At 53.1% G+C, this 22,986-nt stretch overlaps 1 protein-coding gene across 7 annotated transcripts in view; it reads right to left on the reverse strand.

Moving 5' to 3' along the window:
• LOC144933039 (uncharacterized) overlaps positions 1–22,986 on the reverse strand; it is a 69,934-nt gene that overhangs the window by 16,818 nt on the left and 30,130 nt on the right. The window lies entirely within an intron of this gene.

The following is a 22,986-nucleotide window of genomic DNA, read 5'->3' on the forward strand; positions in this document are numbered from 1 at the left end:
CGAACAGTCCCGCAACAATTCCCACGCGGTGGTAGGGGCGGGGGAGAGGAGGAGGGGGGGGGGTCATCCAGCAGCGGATTGACAAAGGGGGCCGAAATAAGAATAGATTACCAATTATAAGTTCTTACGAAAGCCATGCCCTATCGCTCTGCAGCAGCAGTAGCCGCCGTTGCTGCTGTTTGCGTCAAACGGACAACTTAAATAGGACCCGTGTTAACATTTACAAAAAAAAAACTTATTTCCGTTTAACCTTAGTTTAGTTTTATCTTATCTCTCTCTCTCTTCCATTTGTGTAACATTTGTTTTAAATGTCTCGGCCAGGCAGCCGATTAAGACAATCGCCAAAGTTCACCGCCCAATAATTAAAAATCGCACGCACACAAAGACAAAGATTCCCTCCGCTATTGCGTTCAACACTATTCGGGACAAGTGCTTGTAGCACTGACGAATGTCTATGAGCGAGTGGGTGGTGCGGCCAACACCCCAACCCACGCCACTCCTGCACGGCCGCCTTTGTCTCCCCACCGCTGATGTTTAATAGACGCCAGCACCAGACACTCGCTAACGAGGCTGAGTCGACCTTCCTTAGGGAATGCCCAGGAGCCATTTCGAATATTCGCCACCCTCATGGAGTCGCGGGCGGGAATTTTAAACTCGGCTCGTCGGGTTTCGAAGCGCAGCGCGTTAACCACTGCGCCACCGCTCCCCACACACAGACAAAGATCCCCCATGTAGCCTGTAATAGACTGTAGGGGCAAGTGCTGTTAGCGAGCACCTATGAAGGCCGCAACGGTACACGAGGGGGTGGGTGGCCAGCACCACGCCCGACCGCCTTTGTCTCCCCAGTGGCGATGTTTACACACCGCACCAGGTACTCATTTGAGGCTGAGTCGACCTAGTGGAGGCCCAGGACCGGTTTCAGATAATCGTCACTGGGTGTTGGCCGTGAGCGGGAATCGAACCCGGGTCGCCGGGTTCGTAGCGCAGCGTAGCACTAACCGCTACACTACCGCTCCCCCCCAACACACACAGACACACACACAGACACGCACATACACACACACAGACACACACGCCCCACTCTGGGTTATTCACGAGACGCGATCATGGCACGCTTCTGTGTCGAATCATCTCTCTCAACTTCTCGCCCTTGCTTATCAAGACGTGGGGCAGCAGTGTCGTAAGCGACGTCCCAATCGCGCCTATGTTTCATAAGTCGAATTCGATGGCACGAGAGAGAAAAAACTAAGACTAAACTTTTTTTTTCGATTTAAAGCTTTCGTGACTGCACGGATTCATCTTCTTGGTTCTTTCGGTAAAGTCACGTAGAAGGGAAATAATAAAATAATAAAAATAAAACATAATAAAATAGTGAGAATTGTATTTTATAATGTTTTATTTTTATTATTGTATTATTTCCCTTCTACGTGACTTTACCGAAAGAACCAAGAAGATAAGATTGAACTTGTTTGTAAGAGCAGATCGTGCAACGCACAATGCCCGGTTCGCGTGCGCGAGGAAGACCCCGGGATGACATGGACGAGGCTGACGCTGGGAAACACAACGAGGTGAGCAGAAAAACCGAAGTGCAGCAGCGGCGAGGGCTTGCCCATGCTGCGGCCGATCCTCGGGGGTTGGAGGATGTCTGGAGACTACCGAAAGAACCAGAGTATTATTTCGTCTTAAGTCACGTAGATGGAAAATAAGTAAATCAATATTTAAAAAATCTAATAACTAAGTGATTTAACTTATTGGTTCTTTCGGTAAAGTCACGTAGAATGGAAATAATAAAATAATAAAAATTAAACATAAGAAAATAATTCTCACGACGTCACGGCCACAACGCAAGCAAGACGATGAATCCCTGCAGTCACGAAAGCTTTAAATCGAAATTTAAGTGATTTAATTTAGTTATTTTCATTTTATTATTTCAATTTTATAATTATTATTTTTTTTCACCTCCGTGACTTTACCGAAAGAACCAAAGAGTATGGATCCTTGCAGTCACGAAAACTTCAAATGAAGACTAAATAATGACAATGTTTCACTGTAATCATATGTCCTTCTTTCGTGTGCAGCATGTCGACGCAGAGCGGCGAGGGCGATTCCCCACTGCGGTGGTGGTCAAGCCAGGAGATGCGGGAGTGAGCATCGCCATGACGTCTCCTTCGCATTCTGTGGAACGGAGCCATCACCGTGGTCACACGCCGCTGTCCGCTGATCGTGTCATTTTTGTTTCCCATTCGTGCATCGTCAGGTGCAACCGCACCCGCTGCCACGGTTCGTGCAGCGGGTGCGACTGAGGGGGTGCGTGGCAAGCAGGAGATCAAACCCCACGGGGATCTTCTGCGTTGGGTCCATTTTACTCGCAAGCTGCCCGTGACCTATGACCCCCCCCCCCTACTGAAGGTGTCCAGTGATTGTCCCCACCCCCCTACCCCATTATTCTATAATAGTAAAAATAAAGATTGCCTCTGCAGTGTCATGCGCCGATCATCATCATCCTCCTCTCCTCCGCTCTGCGTCGCAACGATACCTTTCACAGCCTCGTGCAGCCACACAAGAAGGGCTCTTTTCACTGACACCACCACCACACCCCCCATAATATAATAATAGTAGTAGTAGTCGTATTATTAATGTATTCCACCAAGTAGCGCCTGGTCCGCCACGATAAGCCACGAATTTATGTCTGCCCCCCCACTTGCCCCCCCCCCGGCCCGTGCCCCGCCCCCCCTCTTGCCCCCCACCGCGCCGTCAGTCAGGGAGAGGGGTTAATTTTCCTCATTTTCTCTGTGTCACACTCACCCGCTCTCCCCTTTGTCCTGCTCGCTAGGATTAAACAAAAACGCAGGCAAGCGGATAAAGCAACAAAAAAAGAGGGATTTCGAGGAGGGCGGCGGGGGGGGGGCGCGGGGGGTTCTCTCCGGCACAAATATAAATACAAATAATGACACGTTTATTCTAAAATGAGTTGCTGGGGGGACGGTTTGCTTTGTACGTGCGCAGCGGTGTGTGTGTGTGTCTGACTGTGTGTGTATGTACGGTGTGTGTGTCTGTCTCTGTGTGTGTGTACGGTGTGTGTGTGTCTGTCTGTGTGCGGTGGGGGGAGCGGTGGCGCAACGGTTAGCGCTACGCTGCGCTACGAACCCGTCGAGAACCGAGATCGGTTTTCCTGCTCACGGCCACCACCAGTGACGAATTTCTGAATCGTCCCTGTGCCTCCCCTAGGTCGACTCAGCCTCAAACGAGTTCCTGGTGCCACCCCACCCCCTTCGCGCGCCGTACCGGCCTTCATAGGTGCTCGCTACTCGTTAACAGCACTTGCCCCAACAGTATGCTCAGGCTATACGGTAGAGGGTGGAGGTGGGCTTTGTCTTTGTGTGTTTAACTGAACTTCTTCCACGACCAGACTTGCCCCTCCTCCCCCTCCCGCAGCCCCCACTAAATCAGGGCTTATCTCGGAGCTCCAGCGTGGCAGGGGGCACAGCAGAGCACACGACGGATGGGAGAGAGAGAGGGGGGGGCAGAGAAGTCAAGAGAACGGAATTGTGGAGCGCTTCCCAGAACGCGCGCGAGACACACACAGCGGAGGAGTTATGAGCGGGGCTTTCTGCGGCTGGCATCGCGAGCGTCGTCATTTCTCTCTCACTCAATCCCTCGCCTTGTTTGTCTGCGTGTGTGTGTGTATCTGTGTGTGTCTGTGTGTTTGTCTGCGTGTGTGTGTGTCTGTGTGGGCAGCGCCAATTTATCGGTTAGCGCTACGCTGCGCTATGAACCCGGCGACATGGGTTCGAATCCCGCTCACGGCCAACACCAGTGACGATTATCTGAACCGGTCCTGGGCCTACCCTAGGTCGACTCAGCCTCAAATGAGTACCTGGTGCAGTGTGTAAACATTGCCACTAGGGAGACAAAGGCGGTCGGGCGTGGTGCTGGTCACCAACCCCCTAGTGTACCGTTCCGGCCTTCATAGGTGTTCGCTAACAGCACTTGCTCCTACAGTCTGTTAAGGCTATATGGGGGATCTTTGTCTTTGTCTTGTGTGTGTGTGAGCGGTGGTGTAGCGGTTAGCGCGCTTCGCACCGAACGTGGCCACCCGGGATCGATTCTCGCTCGCGGCCAACCCCAGCCTCAAATGAGTAGCTGGTGTGATGCGTGAACATCGCCACTGGGGAGACAAAGGCGGCCGGGCGTGGTGTTGACCAATCACCCCTCGTGTGCCGTGCCGGCCTTCATAGGTGCTCCCTAAAAGCACTTGCCCCAACAGTCTGTTAAAGGCTATACGTGGGAATCTTTGTCTTTGTGTGTGTGTGGTGTGTGTGTGTGGTGCGCGCGCGTGTGTGTGTGTTTTTAAACAACCATTACGCATTCAAGTCGCGGGCTCTTTGTGTAATGAGTGGAATAATTACCGCGATCGCAACGACGCGATATTCACATCGGCGGAACCTCCGTGCGGTGGCCGAGGCGATGCTCGGCTGTGGGATGTGCGCCTTCTGTGCTGCACGTGCAGCGCGCGTGACAGACACAGCATGGGGGGCACAGGTGGTGCATCGGCCAGTAGTCGTCTCAGTCAAGTCGACCCACGGCACCTGCTGGTTCGGCCCCGTGACCCCCTCCCAGCGGGCGTCCGACACTTGGCGTGGCCTCAACGTGCACCTAGCCTGGCGCAAGCGCCGTGGTGACGTCGCCGCCACTGAGTGGCGAATGGCGGTTGTTGTTGTTGTTGTGGTTGTGTACGTGCGGAGGCACAGCTAAAAAGCTCGCTGCTATGTCACGACCGTCTCTGTTGGGTGGGCGGTCATGGCTATGTCATTTGCTCGATGATCATACCCCCCCCCCACTCAGGGCCTTCAATAGGGGGGGCGGGGTGCAGGGCCTGGGGCAACCGACACCATGTTGGCCTCCCTGTGCCTTTAAACTAAACTGGAAATATTACATCTGACACACGCCACCCCCCCCCCCCCGAAGTGCGGGGCCCGGGGCGGTCGCCCTCCTATCCACACGCAATGCTGCTCTCCTCCAGCCCTGCTCGTATTGCCATGACGGGTCGATCTGAGCGTTCGGAGTGATCGACTGGTGGGGTGCGAGTTCAAATCCAGGTTGGGCAGAGGTTGATTCAGCCCGTCATCACCCCACCCCCTCCTCCCGTCCCTCCCTCATCCCCGGGGGTAAATAAAATATCAGAACGTTTGTAATTCAAACCATTGGTTGTCCTCGCCCCTGTCGTAGGAACGTGGCAATTTCCACCACCGATTCCGTTGGTTGTAAACGGGAGATGCCACCAATGGCTCAATGCAAACATTGATCGGGATATTATGAATACACATCTTCTCGCGTGTGGACTCGCTCGATGTCGGAGTCTTCCTTGGCCCACGACGAGAGGGCTTTAGGAGAGAGAGAGAGTTCGTGTTGCGTTGCTGATCTTGCTCCACTGAAGCAGCCCAGGTCACAGTGGCCTTGCCACGTGGTCCATCGTTTGCCTTGCATGGGCACGATTATGTGGCTTGCCTTTAATGTATCTCTCAGTGTATCTATAGGTATCTCTGCGTCTCTATGTATGTCTATGAGTCTCTGTGTGGTTGTCACTATGGTGTATCTGTGTGTCTCTGTGTTTCGTCTCTGTGGTATATCTGTGTGTCTCTGTGTTTCGTCTCTGTGGTATCTCTGTGTGTCTCTGTGTGTCGTATCTATGGTGTCTCTGTGTGTCTCTGTGTGGTTGTCACTATGGTATCTCTGTGTGTCTCTGTGTGGTCGTCTCGAATGGTGTCTCTGTGTGTCTCTATGGTATCTCGGTGTTTCTCTGTGTTTCGTCTCTGTGGTGTCTCTGTGTGTCTCTGTGTTTCGTCTCTGTGGTATCTCTGTGTGTCTCTGTGTGGTTGTCACTATGGTATCTCTGTGTGTCTCTGTTTGTCGTCTCTGTGGTGTCTCTATGGGTTAACTCCACGGTCCATAGCTTGTGTTGCTTGGCCACACTCGCACTGCAGTAGTGCGGCTTGCGCCTTTAATGTTTTACATTTACCAACGGAGACGCGTGCATCATGGACATTGCTGCTCATGATGATGTTCCGATGCAGCTGATGGCAATTATTTGAAACTCGCCTTATGCCTGTCCAATGACGGGTGTATTTTAATAAATCTGAAACTTGCAAGCGAAAAGCAGAGCGCGACGTGACGTTCATTGCATCAGTGCCAATTTGTAAGTGGCGCGGTGACACAGACCTATTTCATTGAAAGGTTATAATCCCTTGTTCATCACGACGTCCTTTTTACTTCGATGTCTCAACAACAGCGTGACGGAGATCACGTGACGTGAGGGTTCTGCCTTTGTGGTGAGGGTTGTGAGTTGACGCCGAGGAGGGGGGAGGAGGCACCTCGCCCCCCCCCCCCCACTGTGTGGAGTGACGTCACCCGCTAATTATTATTAATGAGGGGGGGGGGTGTCCATTTGGAGGACGTCACCTTATAATGACTATTAATGAAGGGCGCTGGTCGACGTGGAGTGACGTCACGCGCGTGACACACAGACATTCCTCTAGTAAATTATTGTTCTTTATTCTGTCCCCTGCGGTAGGGTTCGTTCATTTACTGACTGCACGCACTTCAGAAGGACTCACACCTCCGATTAGCACGGCTGTGCCTACGTACGGCGCGAAAGAAATTCGGCGTACCCACGTGCGCATCAAACATCGGCTCGGTCCGCTGACTTCGTGATTAATGTTCTCGCGTGGAGATGAAGGTTCTGATATAAAAAAAAATGTTTCATACGCATCACCATCACCACCACCAACCACCAAACAACCACAACCACCCCCCACTGCCATCGCTGTGACCTTGCGAAAGCACCCAGCATCCTCTGAGCTGATGTTCTGAAGCGCATTAGACGCTGCGGGCAACCATTGTAACGCGCAGCACACACACACGGGCACGTAGACACACACACGTAGACACACACACACGTAGACACACACACACGTAGACACACACACACGTAGAGACACACACGTAGACACACACACGTAGACACACACACACGTAGACACACACACACGTAGACACACACACACGTAGACACACACACGTAGACACACACACGTAGACACACACACACGTAGACACACACACACGTAGACACACACACGTAGACACACACACGTAGACACACACACGTAGACACACACACACACACGTAGAGACACACACACACGAGCACGTAGACACACACACACACGGGCACGTACAGACACACACACACAAAAAGATCCCCCGTATAGCCTTAACAGACTGCAGTGCTGTTAGCGAGCACCTATGAAGGCCGGAATGGCACACAAGGGGGTGGGTGGCCAGCACCACGCCCGACCGCCTTTCTCTCCCTAGTGGCAATGTTTACACACCGCACCAGATACTCATTTTGAGGCCGAGTCGACCTAGGGGAGGCCCAGGACCGGTTCAGATAATCGTCACCGGTGTTGGCCGTGAGCGGGAATCGAACCCGGGTCGTCAGCTTCGTAGCGCACCGCGCTAACCACTAAATTACCTGTTCCCTAACCCCCCGACACACACACAGACACACACACACTATGAATGTAAAGACGCATGCAATATCTCCTTCGCATATCCGTCTCTCCACGTCAAAATAAAACATATGAAAAATGTCTTAAACATCCATCAGCAGCACAAACGCCCTTCTTCTGCGAGTGCATATAACTCCAGCGCAACTTCGGAACGGCGCCGAACACCGGGACAGATCACGGCAAGAAGGTGACGGAGGAGCAGAAAGGAAAACGTGACCACGCCGGAGCAGCTGCCTCCTCGACATAGTGGAAGATCCCGGGGAGCAAAAAGACACGGGGCAGGTGGCGACCCTCACGTGGAAGTCGCGTCCAGGTAAGGCCCGCGGGATGTACGTTGAACTTCGTTCGTTGTGCATCCGTATAAACCAACCGCGCTCATCGGAGTTGTGGAGAAGAACAACAAACTAAACACAGAAAAGCAGCTGTCAAGAAATTCGTTTTACATGTAGATGATTTAACAGTGCATAGCTCACAGTGACTTCCTGATGTCGGAGAGCGTTCCAGACGGCCGCAGAAGCGCATCTGAAAGCGCGCGGACGCGGTGGCCACCGTCTTTGTTCGATGGCTTCGCCACTGAGATATACGGATCTTTTTCCAGAAGCGACCTGGCCACAAATGATAGCTCAACGAAGTGGCTTATCATCGTGCGGAAATGTAGAGCATCCAGATACTCGAGACGCACGTTTAATTCTAAATGTGGAGGAGAAAAAACGGAGGACCCAGAAAAAAATACACGCGAACACGGGGGACGAGAGAGACACGCAAACTCCAAATATACAGCAGCAGGCCTTAGGGTCGGGATCGAACCCACGACCTCCTGCACACCAAGGCGAGGTAGTAAACATCTCCTAACCACCGTGATGATGATGAGAGAGAGAGACACGCAGACTCCAAATATACAGCAGCAGGCGTCAGGGTCGGGATCGAACCCACGACCTCCTGCACACCAGGCGAGGTAGTTAACATCTCCTAGCCACCATGATGATGATGAGCGAGAGACACGCAAACTCCAAATATACAGCAGCAGGCGTCAGAGTCGGGATGGAACCCGGCGACCTCCTGCATACCAGGCAAGGTAGTTAACATCTCGCCACGGCAGAATGGGGCAGAGAAGTAGACCTGGGCTCGAATTGCAGAACTGGTGGTAGCTGGCGCTTTCTCAGTGTCCACTGATCGACGAATATCGTGTTACTCGTGGTAACCACTTCCGACGGGCAGCAGACGGGGACGAGATGTCCAGGGCAGAGATGGCCGGAGTAGAGAGGGTGGGGGGGACGGGAGTGGGGGGGCTTAAGATGAGCAGCAGGAGGGAGGAGGAGGAGCGCAATGTCGGGAAGGGATGAGAGGGTGACGATGATGATTTGATTGACAGGAGGGGAAGAGGAAAGCGAGGGAGAAGATAGAAGGAAGGAGCGGCGAACAGGGGTGAGTGAAGGCTGAGTCGACCTATGGGAGGTCCAGGGCCGGTTCAGGTGATGGTCACTGGTGGTGGCCGCGAGCGGGAATCGAACTCGGGTCGCCGGGGTTCGTTACGCAGCGTAGCGCTAACCCACAAAGACCCCCCCGTATAGCCTGAACAGACTGTTGGGGGCAAGAGAGAAGGAAGCAGCGGCGAGCAGGGGTGAGTGAGTTGCACGGAGTCTGTTTTCCACAGTGGGCGGCGTCGGGGAGGATGGGAGGGGCTTTCCGAGTGGGGAGGGGGGTGGGGGCACACAGACACAGAAGTCACGTTGATTTACGGGAGACTCGAGACGATTTAAACCGTAGGCATTTCCCCCCCCCCCCCCCCAATAAATGACACGACGGAGGGAATACGAACACAAAAATATGTCGCGTCAACATCGCACGTACGACTGCGTTCCTTTCGCCAAAATCAGATTAGAACCAATAAAACAACTGTTGGATTTCGCCCGAAATAATTCATGCAATGGAGGGGGGGGGCAGGTGGGGGGGGGTATTAAAAAAACACGTGGAGAGAGAGGGGGAGATAGAAACACGGGGGGGGGGGGGCGGTTGGAAGAGAGCGAGACGGACAGAGTCATTCCTTTTGTTTTTTTTTGCTGCCGAGATAAGGGAAATTGCGGCTGGCGATGTTCCAGCAGCCCGCAGCAGGAGCCGTGAAACGACAATGGCCACGCCCGTCACACGACAAAGACAAAGACCCCCCCCCCCTCTCACCTAGGACTTCAACAAGACCCCCCCCCCCCTCGCGTAGAACTTCAAACAAGACAAAGACCCCCCCCCCCCCCTTTCGCGTCGAACTTCAACAAGACAAAGACCCCCCCCCCTTCGCGAAGAACTTCAACAAGACAAAGACCCCCCCCCCTCGCGAAGAACTTCAACAAGACAAAGACCCCCCCCCCTTTCGCGTCAGAACTTCAACAAGACAAAGACCACCCCCCCCCCCTCGCGAAGAACTTCAACAGGCCGTTGGGGGGGGGGGGGGGGCAAAGGTGGCGCTGTGAACGAGTCGCGCGGCTATGAAGGCCGGAGCGGCCGCTTCTGTCTCCTACCCCCCTCCTGCACCCCCCCCCCCACAGTGATGTGATGTTAACACACAGCACCAGGTGACACATTTGAGGCTGAGTCGACCTATGGGAGGCCCAGGGCCGGCTCAGGTGTAATGGTCACTGGTGGTGGCCGTGAATGGAACTCGGCTCGCCGGGTTCGTGGCGCAGCGCGCTGACCGCTACGCCACCACTCCCCAGACCTCGACACGCACACACAGGCACAAAGACAAAGATCCCCCGTATAGCCTTAACAGACTGTAGGGGCACGTGCTGTTAGCGAGCACCTATGAAGGCCGGAACGGTACACGAGGGGGTGGGTGGCCAGCACCACGCCCGACCGCCTTTGTCTCCCCAGTGGCGATGTTTACACACCGCACCGGGTACTCATTTAAGGCTGAGTCGACCTAGGGGAAGCCCAGGACCGGTTCAGATAATCGTCACTGGTGTTAGCCGTGAGCGGGAATCGAACCCGGGTCGCCAGGTTCATAGCGCGCAGCGTAGCGCTAACCGCTGCACTACCCGCTCCCCACACACACACACAGGCACGCGCACGTGTTGACACGCACACACACACAGGCACGCGCACGTGTTGACACGCACACACACACACAGGCACGCGCACGTGTTGACACGCACACACACACTCACTCCTGTGTGCAGCACAACCCCTAAATGAGTTAAGTCCATGACTCATGGGCAGCTTGGGTGCGACAGATTGGCTTGATTTCTGTTGAATGGGCTCTCGTCAGCGCCCACGCTGCTGGCTCGCTCGGCTGTCGATGGAGCGAGGCGAGATGACGAACTCATTTTCTCTGCGGAGCCCAGAGAACATAAAACATTTCGCAATCCTTGCCGCAAGCAAGCGGCCACCGCCACCGCCGCCGCCGCCGCCATCCCGAATCTTCCGTTGTGTTGTTGCTGTTGTTGTTGTTGTTTGTTATTGTTATTTTGAAGGCATGCGAGCATCGTCACCTCGCTCTGCCATCCCCACAACGCGCGGGGTGATGCGCGTTAAGGTAAGTCCTGTCCTGCTTTGGAACGAGGATGGACTTAGCTCGGCCGTGGGAATGTGGAATTGCACCACCGGCAATTTTTTTTGTAACCATGTGGGGCATTGCCTGTTAAACATATATAGCTCTTTGTCAGAAGCTATTTGGCCACAGATAATAGCTCGACGAATTGGCTTATCATCATGTGGAAATTTAGAGCAGCCAAAAAAACTCGAAACGTATAAACTGAAACTAAATTTTTTATTTTACCAGGTAAGAACCCCTAAGCTATACAGCTCTGTTTTCAGAAGCGACTTGGCCACGAATGATAGCTCCGCGAAGTGGCTTCTCATCATCACGTGGACGTTCACAGCAGCCAAACACTCCGTACTACGTGCCGTCGATTCGAAATGTGGGATCGGAAAAACCCAGAGGACAAATCCACGCGACCACGGGGAGAGAAAGAGAGAGAGAGAGGACACGCAAACTATAAATATACAGCAGGCGTCAGGGTCGGGATCCAAACCCACGCCCTCCTGCGTATCGGGCGAGGGAGTTAACATATCACCACCGCTAAACGGAGAGACGAGTGCCGATCCAACGCCTTTGATTGATCCAAGAGATGTTTTAGTTCCCTTTATTTTTTGTTTCATCCATCAGGAAACAATCGTCGCGTTAATTTACTTTCTAACTCTGGTGGTGGGTTTCGGAACCCGTCTCGCTACCACAGACGGATGACGACAATTCCCATTTGTTTGGCTCGATGAATGGTTTTCCGTGAAATGGCCTGCGATCCTCACTCTCGTTATCTCTCTGTCTCTCTCCCCCTTCTGTGCCTCGTCTGAACAAATCAAGCACCGCTGCCGCACTGTCTCCACTTAGCACTCGCCTCCGATTAGCACGGTTGGCTACGTACGGCGCGAAAAAAGTTCAACATACGCACACGCATCATAACATCTGCGGCTTTGCCGACTCGCGGACGGAAATGAGGCGGTTTGCAGCAAAGCCGTGAAGTTGTCTCTGTTCAACAAAATCACGCAGCCGATATTTTAGTTTTGACCGCTCTCCAGGTCAGATCGCGTCCTCTAAAAACAACAACTCAATGAGTTTGTTTTGGGCGAGAACATCGTGGAGATATAATGTTGATGTTTTTTTTGTTTAAGTAGAGGCCCTCCACCACCCGGCAAATAAACTTGTCACGTGGGGGGGGGGGGGGGGTAATAAAAACACAAATTACTTGTTCAGCAAAAACCGCTACGACTCCAAAACCAAAATAAACTCAACTATAAATCATGGATATTGGTGGTGAAAGCCTCCGTGTTAGGGGACTACCGCTCTGTGGCATCGCTCTGCTCATCCTGGCCCAGTGCGCATTGTTAATTCTCGACTGATTCATCCATGATTTATTCGTGCACCCAGAACGACGACACCAACAACAACAACACATCCCAAGCAGCTTCTTCAAAAGGAAAACAAAACCAACAAACGAAGGTCACCTTAAAATCATTCTGACCGTGACGACGACGACAATTATTATTATGATGATGCCACATTTATGTTATGTATTGCATTGTGTTTCATCCAGATTGGTTACGTGCCAACCCACCCCCGTGTGGGCCTCGGCTCACGGCGGCAAGCGCGTGGCCGGTGGGCGGTGATGGGGAGAGAGGTGGGTGGGTGGTCGATGGTTGGTGGCTGGGTGGTGGGTGGTGAGTGGGTGGTTGGTGGTGAGTGGGTGGTGGGTGGGTGGGTGGTCGGTGGGTGGTGGCTGGGTGGTGGGTGGTGAGTGGGTGGTTGGTGGTGAGTGGGTGGTGGGTGGGTGGTCGGTGGGTGGTGGCTGGGTGGTGAGTGGGTGGTGAGTGGGTGGTGAGTGGGTGGTTGGTGGTGAGTGGGTGGTGGGTGGGTGGGTTTTGGGGAAGGGGTTAACGCGTAATCGAACCAACGCGGCCCCTCGACTCGTGGGAGAAGAAGACGCTTTATCTCGCGTTGCAAGTTCATCTCGCTACGGGGGCGCACATGCGAGAGGGTGAGTGGGGGTTTGTCTTAGTGGTGTAATTAACCGAGAACAACACTCCCCTCCCCCCTCCTCCGACTCCTTCCTTACATTTCCGACAGCCGGCTTGCCTCAAGCCTCGGAAGAATCAGCTGATGGAAGATTTAAAAAAATAGGCGGAGATAAATATAAAGGTGCAGCCGCTGCGATTGCTGGATCGTGCCGCTGGTGGTGGAAGGACCTCCGGGAATTAGATGCAGATAACTCACGGCTCTGTAGTTTCACCGCCTCACTGCCATCTGCGAGACGACCAGTAAATGAGAAACAAAATACCCTCGATGACTCTTGAGGGAGCTTCCGGAGAGGAATACAATACCCGCCAGATAGCTCCCTCTAGAGCTTTTGGAGGGGTATTTTGATTGTGATTTACTGGTCGTCTCGCAGATGGCAGTGAGGCGGTGGCAACGGAGCCGTGAGATATCTACATAATGACAAAATTTGCTCTAGAGCTCCCTCTCGAAAGGGTATTTGGCCTGCTCTTCCACTCTCGCCAAGATGTCTTAGTGAGCAGTGAAAAATAAATACGTCTCCACCACAAATCCGTTCCCACGTCAATACGTAATACAAATAGGACATTTTCTTCCAGAACCCATCAGGCGCACGGCCTTGTGGGAGGGCACGAGTTCCGGGCGGCTGACGGTCGTGTAGGAAATACTGCAACTGGAATCTCTCATAATAGAGGTTGTTTTTGGGTTAGATTGCGTAAATATTTAAATGTGTCGTTAAACCCGCCATCACCCGACACAGCCAACTAGTAAGGGTTGTCACGTGGCTGTGTCGGGTGGTGGAGGGTTTAACGACACGTATATTTACGCGATCTAACCCAAAAAAACATCGATTATGGATTGTAATATTTATATAGACTGGAGGAATCCGATGAGCTATGAAGGCATTTTTCACAGACATCCATATCCCAACACCCACATCCCTTACCCCCCCCCCCCCAACCTTCACTCCATCTCCCAACAAAAAACAACCATCAGGTACACGAGAAAGAGATATCAAACCGCGTGCCACTAGACCAACAACAACATCATTCGCTCAACGCCGCGCCTTCAAAAACCGGTGTGCTGTTTATTTCAATCCAGGCCCCTTGATATAAACCTCCAGGGATATTTACAGAGATGAAACATTATTAAAATGATAATTTTCGCGATGGTCGGCCACACTTTTTTCGAACAGCAACCACAACAAACAAAAGGGAATTAAACCAAAGTATGGTTCTAAAAAAAACCCGAGTCAAAGCGTGGAATTTGCACCTCTGTTACGACAACAAAAAGGTTTGACGTGGCGAGTGGATTGTCAGCTTTATACCCCACCACCACCACACACACGGGGAGGCGCATTATGTAAAGCGTTGCCACGTAATTATTTCATCACGGCTTTAAACGGGGCCCTAAATAATTGAAGGAGCGGGTTGGAGCCGCGCTGTTCACAATCCACTGCCTCGCACGCTTGTTAACAACGCGGAGAAGGAATTGATTAATCACATTTTTTTGTGTTTTTTCGTGGGGGGCGCGCGGGGGGGGGGTTACGGTTTTGTCGGGGGAAGAGGTGGGGGGGGGGGGGTTGTTGAGAGTCACGGTGGCTAGGAGATGTTAACTGCCTCGGCTGGTGTACAGGAGGTCGTGGGTTCGTTTCCCGACTCTGACAACGCCTGCTGCTGTATATTTGGAGTTTGCGGTGTCTCTCTCTCTCTCGTCATCATCACGGTGGCTAGAAGATGTTAACTACCTCGCCTGGTCTACAGGAGGTCGTGGGTTCGTTCCCGATTCTGACGACGCCTGCTGTTGTATATTTTGAGTTTGCGGCGGTGTCTCTCTCTCTCCCCGTGGTCGCGTGGATCCTCCTCCAGTTTTCTCCCTCCAAATTTAGAATCAACATCAGGCGTTTGAAGTATTTGCCTGATGTACATTTCCACGTGACGATAAGCCAATTCGTTGAGCTATCTTTTGTGATGACCAGGTCGCTTCTGAAAGAAGAGTTATGAAAGCTCAGCGGGACCTTACCTGGTGAGCTAAAAAACAGTTGTTCCGTTTTAGTGTTCACGTAATTTTCTTTTTTATTCGCAACGCTGCCTCTCTCTTCCAGCGGGCTGATTATTTGATTTGATAACCGTCTGCTACTTTGTTTAAAAAAATGAAAATAAAGGGGAGGGGGACGCGGGGGAGGGGGGGGGGTAAAACTTTGCTTGGACCAAACTCGGGCATCGGAGCGCAGACCACCGCAGCGAGCAAAGCGATGTCGCTACGTACATATGTTGAACTTCTTTCGCCCCGTACTTAGACAGCCGTTGCTCATCGGAGGTGCTGGGAGAGAGGCGGGGGGGGAAGGACATCACAGCCAGAAGGCCCCTTCCGGCGATGGCGGAAGGGGCCTTCTCCGGAGCGAACTTCGGTAGCGGTGAAGGAAAGTAACTCGACGCGCCCGTCAAATTTCCACTGTGTGTGGCCGGAAAATAAAGTCTGAGATATATGTGCGGGTGTCATAGCAAGCGTCGGGCAATGGCTGTTCTTCACCGAACAATAATAAAGAGCCAAGGGAGATGGCGTGGACAGTTGAGTTGGAAGACTGTGCTCCAGGGGCGGTTTCTTCATTAGGGCGATTGGGCGACGCACCACCAATGTCATTCAACCACAGAGTCACGCTGGCCGTCACTGTGCCTCTGGATATAGTCCAATCAGCGTCATGCTACGTTCTGTGGAGTACCGCCTCTTTTTGGGCGATTTCCCTCCAGCTGGTCCCATAGACTTACATTCAAAGATGATTTTTTTCGAACGGGGGCGCTGCAATGCATTCTCTATGGCTTCCGGGAGGGCTCGCCCTAACATGCTTACGTCATCATACGTGCTTACGTCATCATACGTAAGCACGTTTCATCCAACAATATAATTTGTCGCCACCTAGTGGAATCTTTAATAAAATAAACTTGAGTGGTTTGTTTTAATAGTGAGTATAGAAACAAACAAGATGTATTGTAAGAGTCACTTTATTTTTCATTAATATTAAAGAAGTGAAGTTGCCTTTATATGCTTAAGCTGTTGATTTATCCATGCATGGGTGGACCTTATCCTTATCAACAATCCAGACATTTGCCCCCCCTGAGAGATTTTGCAGGAGCCGCCACTGCTGTGCTCATCACCACGGGGCCTGATGACAATTACACTTGGCTCAAGATGCTTTCTTCAAAAGAACATTTGGTCTGCTCCACCATTGGAACCTTATTTGCCAGTAAAAAATATGATAATTGCTTTTTTACCCTTTTATCTGCCAACAAAACTGACACCTTTTTTACAAGGAGTCATGTTTGCATAGACCACAATACCTGCAGTCATAATGCAAACAAAAAACACAACTTTGATAATATATGCACTGTCCTTGAAGTTGATTGGTCCACACCCGAGACAGCTTTCCTTAGAGCCTAGTCTCACATGGTGTTGGACCAGATGACACCAAAAGGCATCAACTTCAAGGACAGTGCATACATTATCAGAGTTATGTTTTTTGTTTGCATTATGACTGCAGGTATTGTGGTCTATGCAAACATGACTCCTTGTAAAAAAGGTGTCAGTTTTGTTGCCAGATAAAAGGGTTAAAAAAACAATTAGCAATTATTTTTTGGTCTGCTCTTCGACGTTAACCAGACGCGTGTGGAAGAGGTGGAGCCTAGCCGCAGTGTTCCCCCAACACACGCATTCCACCGATCAACCAACGGTGGCCAATCCACTTAAAACTGATGGGATGGCCAGACGCGGTGCAATAGATTCCAACACGATGATGATGATGAGTCGCTTCGCCGTGCTGTGGTTTGTGGCCAGGTCGCTTCTGAGAAAGAGCGACGTAGCAGCTCGATGGGGCCTTACCTGGTAAAAATAATAATAAGTTTAGTTTGGTTTAGAATTCTCATGCGCCAATATCTGCATGTCTTAGTAGATTTGCTCGTATTGATATTTACGGCGTGTATTTAAAGGTAACTCTCACACCGCTTTGACCTCACATACGCAAACAGGCGATCTCGATAAGACTCGAGGGCAAGGTACATTCGGGGTTGTAGCTGGCAGGGTCACGAACGACGTGGCCAAGAAAGATGTTCCACGGGGTCAAGGGTCAGAGGACATTCCCGTCACACACCAAGGTGAACGGGAGCTGGCTCCCAGCCAGGCAACTTTATCCGGGTCTGTCCATCACCATCAAGGTCCTTACTGATCGTGAGCAGTGGTTCAGGGACCTTCAATGCATTAAAACAACTATAAAGCTCCCCCGTATAGCCTTAACAGACTGGGGCAAGTCCTGCTCGCGAGCATCTATTAAGGCCGGCACGGCACACGAGGAGGTGGGTTACCAGCACCACGCCCGGCCGCCATCGCCTCCCAAGTGGCGATGTTTACACGCACCGGGTTACTCATTTGAGGCCGAGTCGACCTAGGGGAGACCCAGGACCTGCTTCAGATAATCGTCACCGACGTTGGCCGTGAGCGAGAACGGCTCACTCGCATCGCCGGGTTCGCAGTGCAGAGCGCTAACCACCGCGCCACCGCATCCCCACTTTCCCCAACGGCCTGATAACAATTAGAGGCGACGGCGTGTGGTTGGTGGTTGTGGATCTTCACGCACACGCACGCAAGACAACAAGACAAACCCCCCCACCCCACCCCCGGTATAGCCTTAACAGACTGTTGGGGCGAGTAGAACCTACGAAGGCCGGCACTGTGACACACAGAGGAGATGGGGTGGCCGGCACCATGCCCGGGGGATCTTTGTCTTTGACGCACGCGCGCACACTCACGCACGCGCGTGCGTGTGCCACAGGTCGCCGTGAAACGAGCGGGATGAGTAAATATTCCCGTGCGCTCGCGGCGCTCGCTGGGCATTTGCTTTGTGGGGGTTAAAAGGCGCCGCGTGGGAATGCGCGGCAATCGATGCGATGGTCGGGGGCTGCCCTTTTAGACGTACAAAGCCCCCCCCCCACTCCCTCTTCCCCCCTTCCACTTTTTTCTACCCCGTGCTGAATTTCGTCAAAGCAAATCCGGTGGTGTTTTTTTTTCACCACGACAACAAAAACCTACAAATGACATTCAACGCATTTCTCTTTGAAGCGTCAAACTTCCACCAACCGCAGCCGCGCGCGCGCCGCCCGGCCCTGTCTGTCGGCACGTGACGCGGTGGCGCGAGGGGGGGTGGGGGGGGAGCGGCCGTCGGTCTCAGAACGCGCCGGGCTCGTGGTGGAGTCCAACTCGGCGTCCAGGAAGCGCGCGGTCGGCGAACGAAGAAGCCCCAACGCGGCGAATCAAGAGTGGCCCGCGCACGAGTCGGCGTCGTCGTCATCGTCTGTGTCGTCACCACCAACAACAACCACCACCAACACCAACCACCACCACCAACAACCACCACCACCAACAACCACCACCAACAACCACCACCAACAACCACCACCACCATCAACCACCACCAACAACAACAACCACCAACAACCACCACCACCAACAACAAGCACCACCACCAACAACCACCACCACCAACAACCACCACCAACAACCACCACCACCATCAACCACCACCAAAAACAACAACCACCAACAACCACCACCATCAACCACCACCAACAACAACCACCACCAACAACCACCACCACCAACCACCACCAACAACAACCACCACCACCAACAACCACCACCAACAACCACCACCACCAACAGCCACCACCACCAACAACCACCACCAACAACCACCACCACCAACAACCACCACCGCCGCACATCAACGGTTCGGATCGTAACAATTCGAGGTGGCGTTAGTGGTGGTGGTGGTGACGTTAGTTGATGACGGTGGTGGTGGTGGTGGTGGTAACGGTGGTGGTGGTGGTGGTGGTGGTAACGGTGTTGGTGATCTATGGCGGTGGTGGTGGCGGTGGTGGTGGCAGTGGTAACGGTGGTGGTGGCGGTGGTGGTAATCTATGGCGGTTGGTGGTGGTGGTGGCGCTGCGAGCGATAACCTCGCGTCAGGCTGCCGCGTCTCATTGATCGCAGCGTGCGGCCGGCTTCGCTGCCTTCGCCGGATTCCGTAGCCGCGCAGAGTTCATTACCGCGCTCGCGAGCCGCGTGATTGCTTTCACGACCAGCAGCAGCAGCAGCGGCAGCAGCGAGTGGGAGTAGAGAGTAGAGAAGAGAGGAGAGTGAGAGAGGGAATTAGAATAAAATAATAAAATAAAACAATCCCACACGTGGAAATGAACAAACCAACTCCCCCCCCCCGCCCGCGCAGCCCCCCCAAACCTGTTTTCCCTGGGGTCATTTTCCATTGCATCGTGGAGTCCCGGCAGATTCCGCCGGGCTAAAAATTGAAGAGAGGCCGCTTGCCTTGAACCCAAAGCGCCCTGGGAGAAAGGGCCCATTGCCGGGCAAAGTGGCATTTCCATGCCCCTGCCATTCGAGCGGCTAACGACGTCCCCCACTTTCCCAATTACGGAGCCCCGTTTAGCGACACAAGCACCGGGGCTGCATCGCTGGGATCGCAGCGTCGAGTTTCTAGAGCGCAGCCGCTCCCTTCCCCCTCCCTCCTTTCATCCCCCCCTCTCTCCCCTCCCTCCCCTCCCCCCTCCCTCCTTTCCTCCCTCCCACCCTCTCTCCCCTCCCTCCTTTCCTCCCTCCCCTCCCCCTCCCTCCTTTCCGCCTTCCCTCTCTCCTCCTTTCCCCCTCCCCCCTTTCCGCCCTCCCTCTCTCCCCTCCCTCCCTTCCCTCCCTCCTTTCCTCCATCTCTCCCTCCCCTCCCTCCCTTCCCCCACCCTCCTTTCCTCCCTCCCCTCCCCCCTCCCTCTCTCTCTCCCCTCCCTTGCCCCTCCCTCTTATCCTCCCTCCCCTCCCCCTCTCTCCCCCCCTCCTTCCCTTGGCCCTCACCACCTTTCCTCTCTCTCTTCCCTCTCTCCCTTCCCCCACCCTCCCTTCTTTCCTCCCTCTCTCCCCTCCCTCACCCCCTGCCTCCCTCACCCCCTCCCCTCCGTTCTGGCTGCTTTGCGCACCTCTCGAGCTGTTATTTAATTGTTTCCCCTTTTGTCCGCGTCCTCTGATCGATACGTCATCGCGGCTAACGTGGCCTGCCGAGAGAGTCCCGGTGGAGTTATCGATCGTTGCATATTTCCAGCGATGACGTGCGGATCAGAAACTCGGATAAACGACAAGGAACGGAGGAATTTTTGATCTGTATAGTAGTGGGGGGGGGGGGGGCGCAGAGGTGTGTGTGTGTGGGGGGGGGGTAGATCTACATTGTACAAGCCGGGCGAAAACTCACCCAAGCATCGCCTCCTCCGCTGCAAAGAAGTAACATTTTAAGATAATAGAGGGGTTTTTTGGGGGGGGAAGGGGGGGGGGTTTAGATCGCGTAAATATATAAATGTGTCGTTAAACCCGCCACCACCCGAGACAGCCGACTAGTAAGGTTTGTCACGTAAACAGAACGTGGCCAATTCGTCACGCGTAGAGTACACCATCTGAGATTGTAAATGTTGTGGCTTGACTCTCCGACACCTCGCTCTCTCATCATCATCACGGTGGCTATGAGATGTTAACTACCTCGCCGGGTATACAGAAGGTCGTGGGTTCGATCCCGACCCTGACGCCTGCTGCTGTATATTTGGAGTTTGCGTGTCTCTCTCTTCCCGTGGTCGCGTGAATTTGTCTCCCTTCACGTTTAGAATCAACGTCACGCCTGTAGAGTCTTTTGGCCGCCGCTATAAATTTCCACGCGATGTTCAGCCACTTCGTTGAGCTGTCATTTCTGCTGGCCAGGTCGCTTCGGGAGAAACAGATCTATCTATAGAACCTCAGTGGGGCATAACCTGGTACAATAACAAAAATAATAACAGATTTTAGTTCCTACTCTTTGGTTATTTCGGTAAAGTCACGTTGAAAATAAAATAAAATAATAGAAGACGACGTTTCGGTTGCAACACAAGCAATCATCATCAGGTGTGAAAACCACAGCAAAAACATTTTTGAAAAAAGTGGCGGTTTTTTCTGAACGTCAGCACCACGGACAGCGACTCGCGGTTGTTCAGACGGCCGAGTCCAACTCTGCTCGGAACGGAGGAGGGGGGGGGGGAGAATGGAATGCGATCTGAAATGGGTTAACCCTTTCCGTATCCGTTACACCCCCCCCCCCCCACCGGCACTTAGGCCTCCAACCCCAATGTCTGCCAGCTGAATCCTCTCCACCGCTTCAGCCACCTTCACCGCTTCAACCGGTTGCATGTTTTTAACCGGTTCCACCGCGCCCGCAACGCCGCCCGTCACCTCCCCTCTCTCCTTCGCGCCGTAACGATTACTGTCACTTTAATCTTTTCGCTCCTTCATCCCCCCCCCTCTCTCTCTTGAACCCTCCTAACCCCCTTCCGTCAGATGAACCCTTTGTGACGCGGGCTCGCCCATTCCGCGTGTCCGGTCACGTCCAGCGGCTGTGGCGGTGGGTGGGTGGTGGAGGGGGCATGCTGGGAGGAGAGTGATGATGATGTTGGTCGGGGTGGCTGTGGTGGTGGTGGTGGTGGTGGTCGGGCGTGGTGCTGGCCACCCTCCCCCTCGTGTGCTGTGCCGGCCTTCATAGGTGCTCGCGAACACCACTTGCCCCAACAGTCTGTTAAGGTTATACGGGGGATCTTTGTTTGGTGGTGGTGGTGGTGGTAATGATGGTGGTGCTGGTGGCGATGGTGGCGATGGTGATGTTGGTGGTAGCAATGAAAATGGTGGTGATGGTAGAGGCGGTGACGATGGTGATGTTGTTGCTCATGGTAACACTGTCAATGGTGGTGGTGATGGTGAAGGCAGTGTCGATGATGATGATGGTCGTAGTGACGACGAAGACAGTGGCGGTGTTAGTAGTGGTGACAGCGAAGGTCTCCCCCCATCACCCCCCCCCCCTCCCTCCATCTGACATCCCTCGCAGCCCCCACCTTCCTTTCCCAATCCCAGCTCCATTGATTGAACCGTCAGTCAACCTCCTGTATTTAAAATGCGTCGCACAGCTCATTGATATTCATGAGCTCTTTTTTTAAAATATTTCTTCCGCCAACGTCGGCTGCCGTATCCACTCGGAGTAACGACGGTCATTTGAAACGTTCGGCTTTAGCATATTTTACAGTAAAAAATTAAAATATATATTTTTTTTACAAAATAAACAAACCAACAAAACCCGCCGGTATCGTCCGTCTCGCTTTCTTCCCTCCGAGTGAAATATCGAGATCACGCGACGAAGATGCGTCGACAAAGAGGGGAGAGGGGGGGGGGTTTGTTATTTAAAAAAAAAATCGCGATACGACGCGCAAAAAGCATCGACGAATTGTCGCGTGCCGGGATTGACGATTTCGCGATTCGCGCCGTAACGACTCCAGGTTTTGCGGGTTATTATTTGAAATATTTGTTGTCGTTACTTTTTTTTCCTTCCAAACACCTTGTTAGCCTTGGCGCACGCCGGACGAGTGGAGTGTAGGGAGCCAAAGGATGTTAATGCACAAAAACAACAACAACAACAGAATCACCCCCACGGCGCAACGTAGCGTGGTTCACGAGCGGGCGGGCGGGCGTGCGGATGCTACCGACAACAGACGAGAGTTCGCGTGCTCACCAGGACCAGCGGGTGGCGTCCTGAATCGGACGGCCGCTCAAGTTCGACGCGTTGACCGGCTGGGCCTTACGGCCGTGGCTGCTTCGCGTCGACGGATTATTCAGCACCGCACAAGAGGGGAAAGAGCTCTTGAGCCGTATTGTCACACGGTAGAGGAAAGCGGAAAGAAATGACCTGATGATCGTGATGATGATGATGATGATAATTCCGTTACGAGCTGGTTGTCTGACTGAATGGCTGACTAACGGCTGACT

The sequence above is a fragment of the Lampetra fluviatilis genome, chromosome 6 (genome assembly GCF_964198595.1).
Source record: "Lampetra fluviatilis chromosome 6, kcLamFluv1.1, whole genome shotgun sequence".
Lineage (NCBI taxonomy): Eukaryota > Metazoa > Chordata > Hyperoartia > Petromyzontiformes > Petromyzontidae > Lampetra > Lampetra fluviatilis.